Source organism: Columba livia, chromosome 1, assembly GCF_036013475.1.
Source record: "Columba livia isolate bColLiv1 breed racing homer chromosome 1, bColLiv1.pat.W.v2, whole genome shotgun sequence".
Taxonomy (NCBI): domain Eukaryota; kingdom Metazoa; phylum Chordata; class Aves; order Columbiformes; family Columbidae; genus Columba; species Columba livia.
This window is the reverse complement of record NC_088602.1, coordinates 104,209,541-104,225,198: the sequence shown is the minus strand read 5'-3', so window position 1 is coordinate 104,225,198 and position 15,658 is coordinate 104,209,541. Positions and strand designations below refer to the sequence as shown.

Here is a 15,658-nt window from a genome sequence, read left to right as displayed (position 1 = left end):
ATATCTTCAGAAGAGTTATAGAGAAGGAAAAAAAAAAAAGCAAAAAAATCTGAAGGGAAGGAAATAAAACTGTTCCCACACAGTTCAGAGAGTTCGCACAAAGAAGATCCCATGGCAACAGCGAGGCCCACAGTTTGCCTTATAAAAATCCAAGAATAGATAATGTATCATCTCTCCTAAAACAACACTTCGCTTCGGAAACCGGAGGGGAAAGGGAGGGTGGGAAATAAACCACAACAGGAAAAGAGAAGCCGCATGACCCCGCGCATGTTGCGCGCCCCGCGTTCAGCCTCCCGCCCCAGCCCCTGCCCCAGCCCCGGGCAGTGTCTGCGCGGCCCCAGCGCTGCGGGCGAAGGCGGCGGGCGGGAGGCCCCAGTACTCAGGAGTTTCTCCAGGATCCCTTCCAAAGGGCCCTCCCCGCCTCGCTCCCTCCTCTCCCCACCCCCACGCCCCCTTCCCAAAAAACCCTCCTCCGAAGCTGGCGCTGGCGGGGCGAGTGCGCGGCGGGCGAGTGCCGAGGCGTCCATCGGGTGGCAGCCACGGTACCTTCTTGCCGGCTGGCGGCCCGGCGGAGGGCGCGTTCCGCTGAACGAGCCCATCTCGTAGAAACACAGGAGTCATTTATGCACTGCAGTTTCTCTCGCCTCGCTCCCTCTTCTCCCTCTCTGCCTCTGCTCCTTAGGATATTTTGGGTGGATTGTGGTTATCAATCAAGATCTCCTCTTCTTCACTTGTCTTTTTCACCGGGAAATAGTATCGTTCGGGGCAAGCGGACAACCGATTTTTTTTTTTTTTTTGCTTTGGAGAATTCTCCCTTCCCCCCCTTTTTTTATTCTTCTTTTTTTTTTTTGGGGGGGGGGGCGGTAAGGGTGCTAGGACCCGGGAAGCACCCTTCCCCCGGGACCCCCCTGCAGCGCTTTCCCCACAGTCGCCCAGCGCCAGGAAACCCCGCCGGACCGCCCGCTCGCCGGATACTTGTGCGCGGCAGCCCGGATCGGCCTCGGCGGCGGCGGCGGCAGCAGCGGCGCAGAGCTGTCCGCGGGCGGCGCGGAGGCACCCAGGCCGGCCGCCCCCTCCTACACCCCCCCCCCCCCTCACCGCACCTGGATGGTACCTCCCGCCGGCGACGCGGGCACTTTCTGAACTAGGAAGGAAGGGGCGACTCGGGGGGGTGGGGGGGTGGGGGAAGCGCCGAAGTCTGTATGGAATTACCTGCGCCCGCGGCGGAGCTGGCACCGGTGGATGGATGGGCACCGCGTCCGCGGCACTCGCGGCCAGCTCAGCCCCAGGAGTAAACACGGGGCTTCTCCGGCCGAGTGCGCAGTGTGGTGACCGGCACTCGCCCCGCTGACTGATTGCACCGGAGGGATATTTCAGGAGACTCCTGTGGGTAAGGTCATTTTATCCAGGCAAAAGCCCGGCATTGCTAAACTTGGTAGCGTGTGGTTGAAATGGGTACTTTCGGGATTGCTGCATTACCCTGATGCGAGGGGCTCCAGCCGTTATTGGCAGTTGAGTGGAATAACTGCAGTAGATCTTCCGGTGAGTGCTTTTTGCCATAAATTAAAAAAAAAATTAAAAATCTTCCTCCCTCTCTATTCTTGCACCCTCCGGATTTGGGAGAGTACTGTAAAAGCAAGGAGTCTTTAATTTTTTTTTCCCTCTTTTTCCCGGTTGTCATATTTTTGACTGGAAAAGGTACGTGGTAGTAGAGAAGCTCTCCGTGATGGAGTCTATTTAAAATGAGATTGGATCCCATCCGCTAGTTAAAACAAATGTTTCCAACTCTGTGCAGCATTCTGCTGCATTTCATAGCTGCAATGGAGGTAGAGAAATCCTGCTTTTCAAGTTGTTAAACTTTAAGGTGGTGATCCTTATTAATCATGATAAAGTGCTCTGGTGTTAAGGGGGTTAAATGCCACTGGTAATTTAGGATTACAACTGTTCCTGTAAATCCTACCAGGAAATTATAAACTATGGGATGGTAAGGAATAAAGAAAAATTCGATAGGAGAGAAATGTTGTAAATGTCACTAGCCTGAAAATCTGTCATCCACTTGCTCTTATAAAATATTTTTTTCACCAGATAAGTTACCTACTGAAACCTCAGACCACGTGTATGGGAGTTGAAGATTTGCAAACCGAGATGCTGCCTTTGGTATTTTCATACATACATGCATCTGGCTGAGGGACTGTGTGTGAATTAATTCCTCTGTTAGTTGTGGTGTGAAGCGAGACAGGGAGAAAAAGGAGAGAAAAGATTGTCGTCTTAAGAACAGAAGTGAGCAAGGGAAGCACTTCAGCCTTTAAAGATATAAAGGGATCCAAGAAATGCACATTGGTAATCTTTCTCTGCAAAATCAATTCTGATAGAGAGAATGGGGGAAGGTTGAGGGAATCAATAGTGATGACGTTGTGCAGTGCAATGCACTGCAATGCTAAAGTTATATAGTGTGTGTGAAAATATATACCCTTATGTACTGCTGGTGGGTTCATGCATAATGGATGGAAGAAGATATGCAGATCTATCTGTAGGAAGATGGATGTATTTGTGCAAAGACGGTGATTATGTAACTTGATTACATCAGTGGCATCAGTCGCCGATAGTGGAATAATATGCTCATGTAGCGTATCAATCACTTGGGTTAACTTTGTCACGCTCCTGCCAGTGGGGGATGGAGACCTGGGCAGAGGAGGGGAGATCCTTGCTCAGCTCCTGACAAGGGGTTTGCCTCTTGCAGGCTGCCTTTTGCATCAGTGTTCTCCTGGTGGAGTTTCCCCGGGATGGGGAGTTGATGAAGGATCAGGCTGCTGAGTTGCTCATTCAGCCACACCTGCAGAGAGGGCTCCAGAAAAGCTCGTGCGAGGCTGCACAATGGTCCCATTGACCAGATCCGGCTGTGTGCTCCTTGGCAAGGTCACACGGCAACCTGGGACTTCAGTGCATGGCAACAGCTGAGCGTAGGAGGGACAAAAATGAAATTAAATTTGATCTTCCTCCCCCTCTCGCCATCACCTGCCTCTGAACACGTCTTTCTGCTGACCCCTCTTCCCGTGCTCAAGGCAAAGCTGCTGCAGTTTCACCCTGTGTATGTGCGGCTCTTAACATAGGTAGCATCCCTCTCGCTGTGTGCAATGACTGCCTCACAGCTTTAGCAGGGTGCTGCTTCGGTATTTTAGAGTACAGCATGACTGACTTTAGAAAAAAAGAATTGTCAGCTATAACAGCCTAGTCTACTTGTTACATTTACAGGGAACCTAAAAGGCAGTCCATTAGTGCATTTCAAGCATCTCAAAAGGGAGTAGGTGAAGAGCAAAGGTGTGACAGGAGTCCCGTTGGTTTAACTCAGATGGACTCTTTTAGCAAATTGTCCACAAAGATGATAGTAGTATCAGGCCATACTTTGCTTTAATACCCCTTTTAGAATCATAAATCACTTTTCCTATCTTTTTGGGGGAGGTGGGGGAGAAGGTTGTTGAAGTGTACTCCTTGAAGACAGATAAGCTTGCAAAGGCACTGCTGAGGCCCTATACCTCTAATGGATGTATTTTCTGAAGAATGTAAGCCTGATGAAATCTTAACTTAGCTGAAATAAGTGATCTTATCCTCACTGGCCTATGTCCTTCTTCACTTCACTCTGAATTCGTTCTAGCAAAATTTCACTAAAATACTTTTCAGTTAACAAGAGGTGAGGGCAGAGTGGGTTTTACATCTCTTGATAAACATGATCTTCACATACCTACTAGATTTAATGTGTTATCAAACTCACAGTAATTTTGCCACGGAACCAGCCTGAAAGTTATTTTTTTCCTCTACTTCCCTGAAAAAATCAGTATTTCAAAGTTGGTTCACCATTAGTTCATGACTATTTCCATATTTCTTGAGGATAAGTCTGGGCAAGCACTAATAAATCCTGCTAATGTAGTTTAGAGTTTGACATTCATAGAGTATACTAAGTAAATTGGAAAAAAAGGATATGGAGTTAACTCTGTTTCCATCCTTCAGGGGTCAGAATAACACTATGGCAACTCCTATGCATTGCTACAGCTCTTATAATTTTCAGAAATGTCCATGGTGTGCTCTGTTCCCCCCCCCACGATTACAGGCATGCTCTTTCCATTTAATTCCTTAGGGTACTTCTTGTGACACACCACCCATCTTAAAGGAAAGCACAATTGTCTACAGAAAGTGTTATGAAACAGGTGCTGTAAAAGAGTAGGCATTGACAGTGTGGGAATATATCACATCATACATGTAAACTGGCATGCAGCAAGCAAGGATTTGCAAATTTAAGGTTATAGAAGGTGGTGAGCAACTGAGTTTTATTTATAGACTAATGTCATTGTTGTAGTTAGCAATACCCACTCAATAAGAACAGAGGGTTTCAGCTCCAATGCAATGTCTGTTCAGTTTGCACCAAATATAGCTTCTTTAAGAGGAAACTTTCCTTGCCGAAGTGAAACTGTAAATCACTCGGACAAATGAAGAGAAAATGTGAAGAGAAATATTTACATAAAACATTCCCAGGCTCCAAATCTCAGACCACTGAAAGCAGTGGGAGTTTTGCCACCCACTCCTTGTGAGCGCCGGGAAGCTGACTTTTAAAGAAAACAGCAGTGCATGAAGAATAATCTCAGTGCCTCCCTCTGAAAGAGCAGGCTTCTGGCTGTCGTTCTCACTGAATACAGTGGACTTGTTTTACTGCTGACAGGAAAAAATGAAACATACAAGGCAGATCTTAATGAAGCTTTTTTATTATTTGGTGTTATTTTTGTAATGTATTCAGAGTACTTTTGGTGGCTATTATGTTGAACCCATGATTTGGGAAGCAAAGCAAAAAAAATTGATGACTGAGGTTTTCGTTCAGTATTTTTGCACTTATAGATAAGTGTTTGGATATTCTTCTGTGTTTTGTAACAGCTATGATTTTTAACGACAGGGAATCTTCCTAATTTTTTCAATGCACGCTGCATGATAATATGTGGCAATTGGAACATGCAAGCTCTGATTAATATGATTAAAACCTAGCAACTTACCTAGTGGTGCTCAGGTTGTAAAGTTTAATTATAGTGGCACCATTTGCGCAGCTATAGATAAGGTTGTGTCAGCATTTCTATTATAAACCTCTATCGTATTGCCATCCGCTGTGTCAGGGGTCCATGAAGTAAGAATTTACAGTAGAGACCATCACGGCTGTTTTGGATTACCGTCATGGCCTGTCAGCTCAGTAATCCATGTGTTGCTTTAAGTCTTTACATGCACATCTACAGCACCAAAGCAGCCATTATGCTCTATCAGTTCAAGTATGTGCTTGCTTTATTTTAAAATGTAATTAAGTATGAGATGATGGACCACAGTGACTCAGGAGGGATCATTTAACCCATCATTTTCATACATTTTTGTATTGTTCTCATATTCTTAAAATAAAAACAGACCAAATGTAGCAATGAATTTTACTTGTGATAGCTTAAAATTAGTGTCCATTTGGAAGAAAGCTCTTTTGGAGAGGGGGAAAGGGGAAAGAATGAAGATGAGAGGTTGTAGTTTTTTGATGTTAATATTCAAGCTTTACATGCTCCTCTAAGGTAGTCACGTAGTGAATTCCATTCTATTGCAAAAGAGGAAAATCTGGTGTTACTTGCCAAAGCTATGTAAGACTAGGGCATGGAAATCGGGTAGTGCTGGTTCTCTGATTAAGCATTGGGCACTCTGCTTTTCTAGGTCTCACTGTACCTGCATATTATAGGTACTCCTAGGTCATTTCATGTGTTACACAGCACACTATTTATGCCTCAATAACTAGGTCTGAACAAACAAACCAAGGATATCAGTCTTAGTGCTTCCTGTGCTTAGAAATTCCATGTTCATAAGAACAGCATGCAGAGATACAATAGTGCTTCAATGGTCTTAGCATCAACTGTAGTAATTACCCACAAACATTTTTTTTATTTGGGATGAGGAGGAGAAAGGGAAAAAATGAAAACATTTAGATTCTTGCCAATGCAGTAGATATTATTTCCATTTTATTTGTAGTTTTGGACATAATTCAGGAAGTGCTCAGTGTAGCTTCTGAAAAGAAACACAGAAACCTAATTGGTGCATCAAGAAGACCAATACAATCTATACAAATCCATACAATCAGCAGAGGTAGTACAACTTGGTGATTGAATGGCTACTGGTTGTCAGAAAGTGTCTGCTTAAAAAAGGGGAAGAAGATGGAGACTACCAGAATGGGATAAAAAAGGGACAGAAAAGCATATAAATATACAGACATCGGTGATATAGCCCCTCTGTCTTCAGGGATGGATATATTTCTAGATGCCTTCTCTTCTTTTTCACTAGTGAGACCTAAATGCTTAAAGTAATTGCATTACCCAGCTTTCACTCCTCCCTTTTTTTTTTTTTTGTGAATCCTTAAACTCTTCAGTGCAAGGGCCATCACCTTTTCGTTGTCATGCATGTTTCCAGTTGCATAATGAGACTGTGATCTCTCAGTTGAGGTAACTTGATGTGCTTCTCCATGAAAGAATAAATTAGTGTCAGGATCATGAGAAAAATAATGTTTCCTATTGGATATTTTAGAAAAGACAGATATTTCAGATGAATCAATTTTTTTCTCTGACAAAGCACAAACCATTGGAATTTCCAGCAAAAATCTTACAGTGCTCTTACAAGACTACCCCTTACAAAGCTAACACAACTGCCATGTAAAACCTTGGTATCTCAGTTTCACCTGTTAAGTTCCACTTAATAACATGTGCTTGGATTCTCAGTAGCAATTTTGGTAAACTCAGTCCCAGCCAGAAGTTATGACTGTTTCAAGGAAAATGAAGTCATAGTAATGTGCATCATTATAATGCATGGGGAAAGGCTTCTGCAGGTGGGGTTAGGAATGAGTTTAATCTGAAGTCACCTACTTGTGTTCCTAAGCCAATTGCCTCAGACCAAGAATTGCCATGATGCCTGAACAGTGTAAGAGACTTGCGTGTACATTCGTCCTTGCCCACTCCCTATTTGGCAGAGCACCTCCACCAGCTTTTACTCTGAGCTCAGTGGATCAAACACCTCAAGGATAATTCCTATACCAAGAGGATCTGTTGGTATGATGGAAACCTTGGGATGGAGCCACTGTGTCTGCAGAGCGATATGTCTGGCTGGAATGCTTTTGTGTGGCACTGATCCCTGGCAACACTTTTAGCCCTGTGTCTGTCAGGTTGCTGTTCAGTGCACAGAATTTCAGGATGGCAGAAGAGCACAGCTGTTACTGTATAGCACCTTGGCATTCCTGCATCCTCAACTTTTCTTTGATGCTTTCTGGCTGTCTCCTCCCAGATATTTTTTTTTTCTTTTCAGAAATCTTACCTTTGCTCAATTTAAAATAATGTAACTGGAAATGCGTTTCATTTTCAGCAAATTGTGTACATGATGGAGATACATGTATATGTCTGTGTGTCAGTCTATCAATAAGATCTGCCTGTTTGTTACACATAGAGTTTATTTTATTCTACATCTCTTATGAAATAGAACAGGCCTGTGAACTTCTACTAGACATTCTTTGGGGGGTCCCATAGCTGAATTTGGTGTGCTTATACCAATGTTAAATCAGGTTCACTGACTGACATTGACATCTCTGTACATATATATATATATATAGTTAGTTATGTACACATACATGAATACATGTGCCTACTTATCCCTATGCATACATGTGGATTTACTCACATACATATGTGTTTACTCACATACTTACACGCACAGGAGACGACTGAGAGCGAGCCATAAAGAGAAAGTACTCTAATTATTTCTTATGCTACATAGAAAACATTACACCATTCAAACATACCATGAGATAGTAGCTGGGTTTGAGGATTGTTTTAACATTAATATATTTTTAATGATCTGTAAATACAGCTTGTTTGAAGACAATACAAATTTATTTTGGAATGCCAAAACAGAAACCTATGTTGAAAGGACTACCAAAGATCACCAGTCAGGGCTATATGAGATCATCTGTGATTTTAGGACTATACATGGTAACACTTTAGAAAGTACAATCTGAATGTTTGCTGTATACCTCTCCAGCAGAAAAAAAAGATACTATCAAAAATCTCCTGTCCGTTATTATAGAAAAGCTCCATAAGAGTATTTGCTCAGTTCATAGCAGAAGAAAGCTGTATACATTATAAAAGGAATGCAAAACTTAGTGTTTCTTGTGTAACACTTGTTTCACCAACTGTTGACTCTCATACTCAGGCTATTGAAAGATACTTTGAATTCTCTTATATATTGTTTTCCTTCTGACCAATAAAAATAAGTCATGACAAATCTAAAATGAGTAAAAGAAAGCACTCCTTTAAATAGTTCTTTCAAATTTTCATCTCTTATTGGCAAGGGTATGTGAAGAAAAACGTCTAATAGAATGGAATAGCTTGAAGAAGTCCATGAATAAAAACTAAATTGTAAAATTTTGCATTGTAATAGATAGATAAGAAGATTATCAGCCTGTGTGACAGATAGATAAGACTGTCAACTTGTGTGCCTGAAAGACCACCTGCTAACTTCCTGTTAATAGTGCAATCAATGGATGTGTACACCTGTGATTTCTAAAGCATTAAAGGAGGCTTCTTCCAACAGATTTGCTACTGCCTTTCCTTGGAGGTCTGAGTATATGGACTGTGTGTTCCTGTGACTGTAGTTCTTCACTACCAGTTCAGGTTACCGATCTGGCAATTGTGGTACTGCTCAATACAGACTTCATTAGTGCTGACTGGGCAACCTAATTTGGCTGTTTAAGTCCCTGTTACTAAAGTCCTGATCCAAAACCCACTGAAGGAAATGGAAGGATGCCCACTGCACTCAGCAGGTTTTTGGTCAATCTCCAGCTTTATCATCTAATTTTCTCATTTGTGTTAGCTTCTGTGGAAAAAACTCATGATGCTTCTTATCTTTAATAGGTTAACATTGATTAGAAAAATAAAATCTTATAAGCTTTAATAGAATTCAATAAAACTATATTATGTTATTGACAGTGTAGTCAATCTCATCAATTTCTGTCATTAAAGATATGCAAACTTTATATATTTACTTTGTCATAGAAAGGAATGTCTGGATTCTTGAAAGGCTGTTACGCCTTTGCTAGTCTCCAGTGCTTTCAGTTGCTATGATGGCAAAATCATAAAATGCTTTAAAAATAATCACTAAAAATATATGCAGTATTGGTGTACATCCTGAGCTAGTTATTTCTAAAAATTCAGCAGGTTAATCAAGTTATAGATGTGTTTTAATCTTTGGTGGTATTAGCACATCCTCCTTCCTATTGCCTCTTTAGTGCTCTATAATATATTTTATTAAAGGACAATCACATGGCTCAATGGACAGACAATGTACATCTATTTATGGCTGTTCACATAGAAAGGACCTTCCTTAATTAGTGTTTTCTCTGGATTGTGTCCATTTGTAGGAGTACTTGATGCTTAAGAGTTCCATATTAGCTATTGCAATGTGTATCTTTTATTTCGTTGTCATCCTAAAGTTAGTTTTGCAGGTTTGAAACAAAGGTAGATGTAGTTAGGGCAGTTAGCAAAGGAAGATAGTTTTCCCTGAAGGCTCTCAAAACTTGAGGCTCTTTCTGTCGTTAGTGAAGGGGGACATGCATCCAGGGACAAATGAGAGCCAGGCACTAACTTCAGGATCCATTATATCATTAGAAACTTTTCCCCTTTCTGGATGTCCCTCATAGGGACAAAGAAATAGAACGTTAGCAATGAATTTTGAATACTTCGACGTAAGACAAATACAAATAAAATTACAGATGAGTGACATTTAAGTCTTTACTATACTACCTTGCCAGGACTGCTGATATTTAATAAAATTAATTTGAAGGTATAGGACCTCCAAGGCCTGAAATAAGTCCCTTTCACTAGTTCTAAATATTTATTCTCTGTAAAACTTTATTAAATTTATCCATGCTTCAGTTTCCTGTCTCTCAACTATGGAAGACAAAAACACCTCCTGTCTTCTTCTATTTTAAAGTGTTTCATCTATTTATAATATAACCTCTTTGCTTAAGATTTCTCTTTTATTATGTATGTTGTAGGGTCAGAAGAAGAGTTATTGTCTATTTCTTCTCCCTCCCTCAGAGGAAATTCAGTTTTCTGCCAGCCCTTGAAAATCATTGAAAATATTTGCTTTCCCCCAGAAAAGAAATGTAATTTCCTTGTTGGTTAAGGGGTGGGATTTTTCATATTATTTTGTGTTCAGTACTTTCATTTTGGGAGGATTGAATCAAAAGATGACATTTAACATGTAAAATTTTAATGAAAACATTTTCTTTTCTGCAGAAAATTAATCAGGGAAGATAATTTCAGAGTACTTAATGCAAATTCTTAGCAGAACAGGACTCTCAGCTAAGGTCTTTAGATGCTAAATAATATAAATATGAAAGTAGTACTGTGAGTCATACTGCTGGGGGTGGCTGGGTCAGCTGCCTATTTCCTAAATACTAATCAGTCTTTTTAATTTAAGGTAACCTCAGTTTTGCTTGAATTAATTATATATAAAATACAGATGGGTCTAAATAAAAGGTAGCTTGTGTTTTTCCTTTTTGCCAGAGTTCAAGTGTAACTCGCCTAGTTAATGGAACAAAAATATTGATTGGTCCTTCTGGTTTAGATGCTGAACTCTAACCCCATGTTTGTTCCTATTCATCAAGTCTTGCTGGAAAAGACTGCTGTTGTTCTCAGTGTATATATAGTGAATTAGATTTGGGAATCTTAGCATCTTAGCAGCAAGTTTCTCTTGTTTCATGTGGTGCAGTTGCCTGTCGGTGCAGGGCCATCACTTGCTATATGCCCACGGGTACTGCCTTTGTGAAAAGCAGCTTTTCCAAAGAGAGAACTGAAGTGAGGCGCTTCCTGTTTCTCCATGAGATGATCCCAGAGGCGAGGGGATCTTTGGTTTCATACACAAAACCTCTGATTCTTGTTTTAAGTCTCATTACTAGAAATGACAAGCCATGCTCAGTGCCATCCTTTGGGCTAATTCCAGCTGATGGCTTTTGCCCACGGCTGAACTGCAGAGCTCAGCAGAATACAGCTAGACACAGGAATATACAGCCAGCCACAGGAATACAGTCGGATGTGGGAATACAGTTGGACGTGGGAATACAGCCGGCCAGCGGGCTCTGTGCCTGGCATGACCCCTTGCCCTGCGCCTGGAGACTCACAGTCTCTGTAGCTTTGTTTAATACAAGACGTTTTTGTCTGCTCCAAAGATACCTGCGTTTGCTGGTAGAGAATAATATTAAGTGAAGCAAGGGTAAAACAGTTTCACAGAGAAACTCCTTTCAGAGCTCTGTGTTACATCAAGAATAAGCTCAGAGTAACTCCAGTTGGCTTGCCAGGTTAAGTCCAATATGGACCTTCAACATAGATATTATTGCATTAATTTTAATGAATAAAAATCACAGACACATTACTTATTTAATTAACATGGCAAAACCCATTGTCAGCAAGCAAAGAAGTTATATTGTACAGCTGCTCTAATGCAATCACAACAGTATACTTTATGGCTGTGAGAATATAATTTTCCTGTTAAAAAGCTTTGATGTTTCTTTAAATATATAAAACCACAGGAAATGTGTAAATAAGGCTTGCCAGCCATATCAAATACCTCGCATAAAAATGAATCTTTTAGCTTTAACCTGTGTTTATTTTGACATCTTTCAAATAATGCTGATGTATAAAATTTTTTACAATGAGGGTGGTGAAACAGTGGCACAGGATGCCCAGAGAGGTGGTAGATGCCCCATCCCTGGAGACATTCCAGGCCAGGCTGGATGGGGCTCTGAGCAACCTGATCTAGTTGAAGATGTCCCTGCTTATTGCATGGGGACTGGACTAGATGGCCTTTGAAGGTCCCTTCCAACCCAAACTATTCTGTGATTACATGATTCTATGATTTATACATGCATATATATATATATAAACATAAGCAGAGGTATACATGTATATACACATCTCTTATTATAAAATCATAGGTGTTTAAACTGAAAGAGACAATCATTTTTGTATATTAACTTTGCTTTTACTTTTGTATTTGCACAGTTAAGGGCTTTTTAACTGCCAGAGTTTCACTTTTCTTGTGCTTTGCTGCCTGGCCCAACTCACTGTTGGACAGAAAACACTCCTTTAATTTGTTCTTATGGAATTCAAGAGCAGTGAACTGGACATTGCAATATTTGCACAAAGTCTCACCTGCATGTCTAGTTTAGACCTACAGGTGTTTTTCCATCTGAGCTCCTTCATGCATTACCACATGAACTGGTTCGAAGTTTCTGAAAGTCAGGGAGTCAAGAGGCCACCAGTCAGTTGAGTGACAGTATCTTGACATGTGCAAGATAGGCTCCTGGCTCTGTGTTAGTCCTGAATTCATAACTCAGAGGGTGTCTGTGTTTTGTAAAATAGGGGAAGCTGTGGGCAGTATATCTCATAGATTGGCAGAAGCTGCTTGCTGTGTAGATGGGTTTAGATTACAGTAGGAGTCAAGATTTTAACACACATTATGATGCGCTTAATCCCACGCTGACAAAGACTATGAAAACCATTGCTTGAAAGCAGTATTATACATAGCCAGACTGCAGTTTATCTAATGATGAAACCTGAATGTGAAAATGGAAATGTAAATATAATGTAGTCTAAAGTGTATCAGGTTGTATCAGTGCCACCTGAAACATGGAAATAAGTAAATTTATTGAGTGGTTGGCAGGAACTGTGGTTCTACAATTCTTGCTTTTATTATTATTTTTGGTGCTGTGATTTTAACCCTGCAGAGGGCTGTCAAATAAGCTTTTAACCTTATGCTTTATTGTGATGCATGAGGATGACTGAATTTTCAACTAAAGCAGTTTCCTATAGTATTATCTTGTATTTTTTTTTCTGCCAAACTTGGCATAATATTCTTAGCTTAAAGAGGAAGTGTTTTTCTTTTTTTCTTCTACTGAAAATTTATAGTCTAAAGGTTGCAGGATAGAGGGAAATAGTAGAATAAGACTACGTTCAAATAACACAATTTTCTTTACACCCGCAACATTTTGATTTTGTTTTAAGGATTATCTATCAAGACTTAAAAAAAACCCCTCATATAAATAATTCCTGAAGACAAGGGAAAAGGGCGTGCTAGAAAAGAGCCAAGTTTTTGTAAGTAGATTTGAAATTAAATTTAGATACACATTTTTTTAAGTTCGTGGCTAGTTTTAAAGTGCAAATTGTCTTTCTGCTTATCTCAGAGGGCAGACCGTCCCTCTTACTATTTAAAGCTTGTTTTTAAAATAGCTTCAGTGTGAAGGGGCCAAATTTTTACTTAGTCCTTATCAAATAATAAAATTAAACACAACATGTTGTCCAGCGACACTCATTTTCCTTTAGATGTTCAGAAATAGGTAAAATACAGAAGAGAGCACCATCACTGATTTAAATAAGTTTGTGTTAAATAAGTTTGTGTTGTAAGGGTTCAGTTTGTGGAACTCAAAGTTTTGTAACACAGGGTTGTTTGTGTCTGACATATGGGATCACTGATATCAGCAGGAAGTTTTGTTGATGTCTGGAAATCTAGCCCACTTTCTGTTACATGGTTTGTATGGCATATAGCTTTTCAGGTGACCACAGTCTATAACACACGCATGAAACAAGAACTATTTTATCAGTTTCCATGAGCCAATGGGGACTTCACTTTCTCTGGCTGTCCACACCTTTTAGTGAACATTAAGTTTATTTTTTTTAGTGAACATTAGATTTTACTTGAAAACAAAGCCATGCAGGAGTAAATGTCCTTAAATGGCCTTATATTTTATATGCCATGTTATACAAGTACAATTATTATCTCCAGCAATGTGGAATTTATTTAACTCTATTAGTTGAGGCATTCTGGCTGCCAGCAGTCGCCGATGGTGATTGTGACTCCCTTCTGCACTCATCACTTACATTATATGATGATACAGTATTTATGTACTACGTTGTTCCTGAGATTCCATAACCCAGATAGACAATTAGCTGTATATTTGCCAGTTAAAATAGTGGGAGCTCTGCAATTAGACTGTGTGGCTGGCTTTGACAAATTTCAACCGCTTTCTAGAGGCAAATTGTGAACAGGCAGTGCCTCGCTGTCAGGGGGTGGCATCGGGTGCCCCCCGCTGGGGGGCACAGGGTCTGCAGGTGATGCACTCAGAAATTAAAGAAAGGCTAGTAATAATTAAGCAATTGAGAAATGTGCGGTGTTGGTCAGTGGCCCCTGGCATGACTTTGGGTCGATCACACAATCTTTTTCTGTTGCATACATCATCCCTAGGGAGATATCTTTGCCTCCTAGGCCGATGTCAAGCCTTGGCTTAGCATCAGCTCCCAAGGGAAGGAGTGGGTTTGGCTGAGGGGACTATCCTTCCATCACAGCTCTCTGGAGCCAGCTGGCCAGGCACTGAGAAAGAGGCCAGTGAGCTCCAGGCCCTGAAAGCCAAGTGGTGGAGAGCAGTTGACAGCCACATGCCCCAGTTACCATACCCTCTCAAGCAGGTTGGACAGGACCACAGTATTTATCATTTGGCCTTGGGTCCCTGCTCAGCCAACCGTGGTGGTCCTAACCCTTTGTTATTACTAGTACTGTTATTGTGTTCTGTAGGTTTTGGGGTTATTTTTCGTTTTGATTGCGTGAAGTGCAGCCCACTCGGCATGACAGGTTTTTCATGCACATAATGGACATAAGTGTTGAGTGTCCTAGACTATGTCCAAAGATAAGCTCAGGGATGGGATGGTATCAGAGGACGGTTCAACACAGATCAAACTCAGCCTGTCACCTTGGTGCTGGAGATGGTCCTAGTAGTCAACTGTCTTACCTCATCTCGTGACTCCAAACAAAAACCAGCAATGAAGTCACATTATGCAGTGTAGATGGTCTGGTAACCGCTTGAGGGAGTTTGCTCAAGGACTGCATTACTTGGCAGTGGAGACATTGTCTGACTTCAATTCCCATGAGCAGAATGGGGTAATAGCACTTCTCACCTCACTGGCTTACTAAGGAAATAGATACATTAGAGGCTGTGAGATGCTGAGATATGGTAAGATACAGTGTTTTGCAGTGTGAGGAGAGCACGAAAGACAGACTCCTGTCTGAGAAGATGGATGGATTTCCTTCGGTAAAGCATTAATGCATGCTGTATTCTTCCTCTGAAATGCAAGCTAATAATCACGGGCTCTGCAATTGTTTCTGGGGATGTTCTTATGCAGGTGGTACTTTCTAATTATTACATTGTAAAACTCACGCCCATGTGAAAGGGAAGAGTAAAATGGAGAGGGGTAATGTAACTAAATGTGAAGAGCATATTTATAAACACTGTTTTTTTTTTCCTTGAGAATAAATTAGCTCACTCCTAGCCTTATGATTTCAAGCTCTGTCTGGCTCTATCTGTGTTTATAAGATGCCTTTTTTTTATTACCCTTTGAAAAGCCTCAGAAACCTGACTCCCATCACTAGCATGCTACTGAGACAGAGCAGTGCAGAGCTCTGCACCTTTTTCCCCTCTCCATGTCCTCCTGGCCAGGACAGGCAGGTGTGTGCCTGCTGCTTGCCAGAGCAGGACCAGGAAGGCAAAGGGGTTCCCAGTGCAGAT

General features: G+C 41.2%; 1 protein-coding gene across 3 annotated transcripts in view; it reads left to right on the top strand.

Moving 5' to 3' along the window:
- Positions 1 to 245: 245 nt before the first annotated feature.
- The window catches only part of IL1RAPL1 (interleukin 1 receptor accessory protein like 1), a 742,036-nt gene continuing 726,623 nt past the window's right edge, over positions 246 to 15,658 (top strand). For 2 of the 3 annotated variants that reach the window (XM_005511971.3, XM_065070738.1), the window contains exon 1: positions 246 to 1,390. The gene's annotated coding sequence lies outside the window, so the exon portion shown is untranslated. The other variant, XM_065070734.1, reaches the window with a different exon arrangement.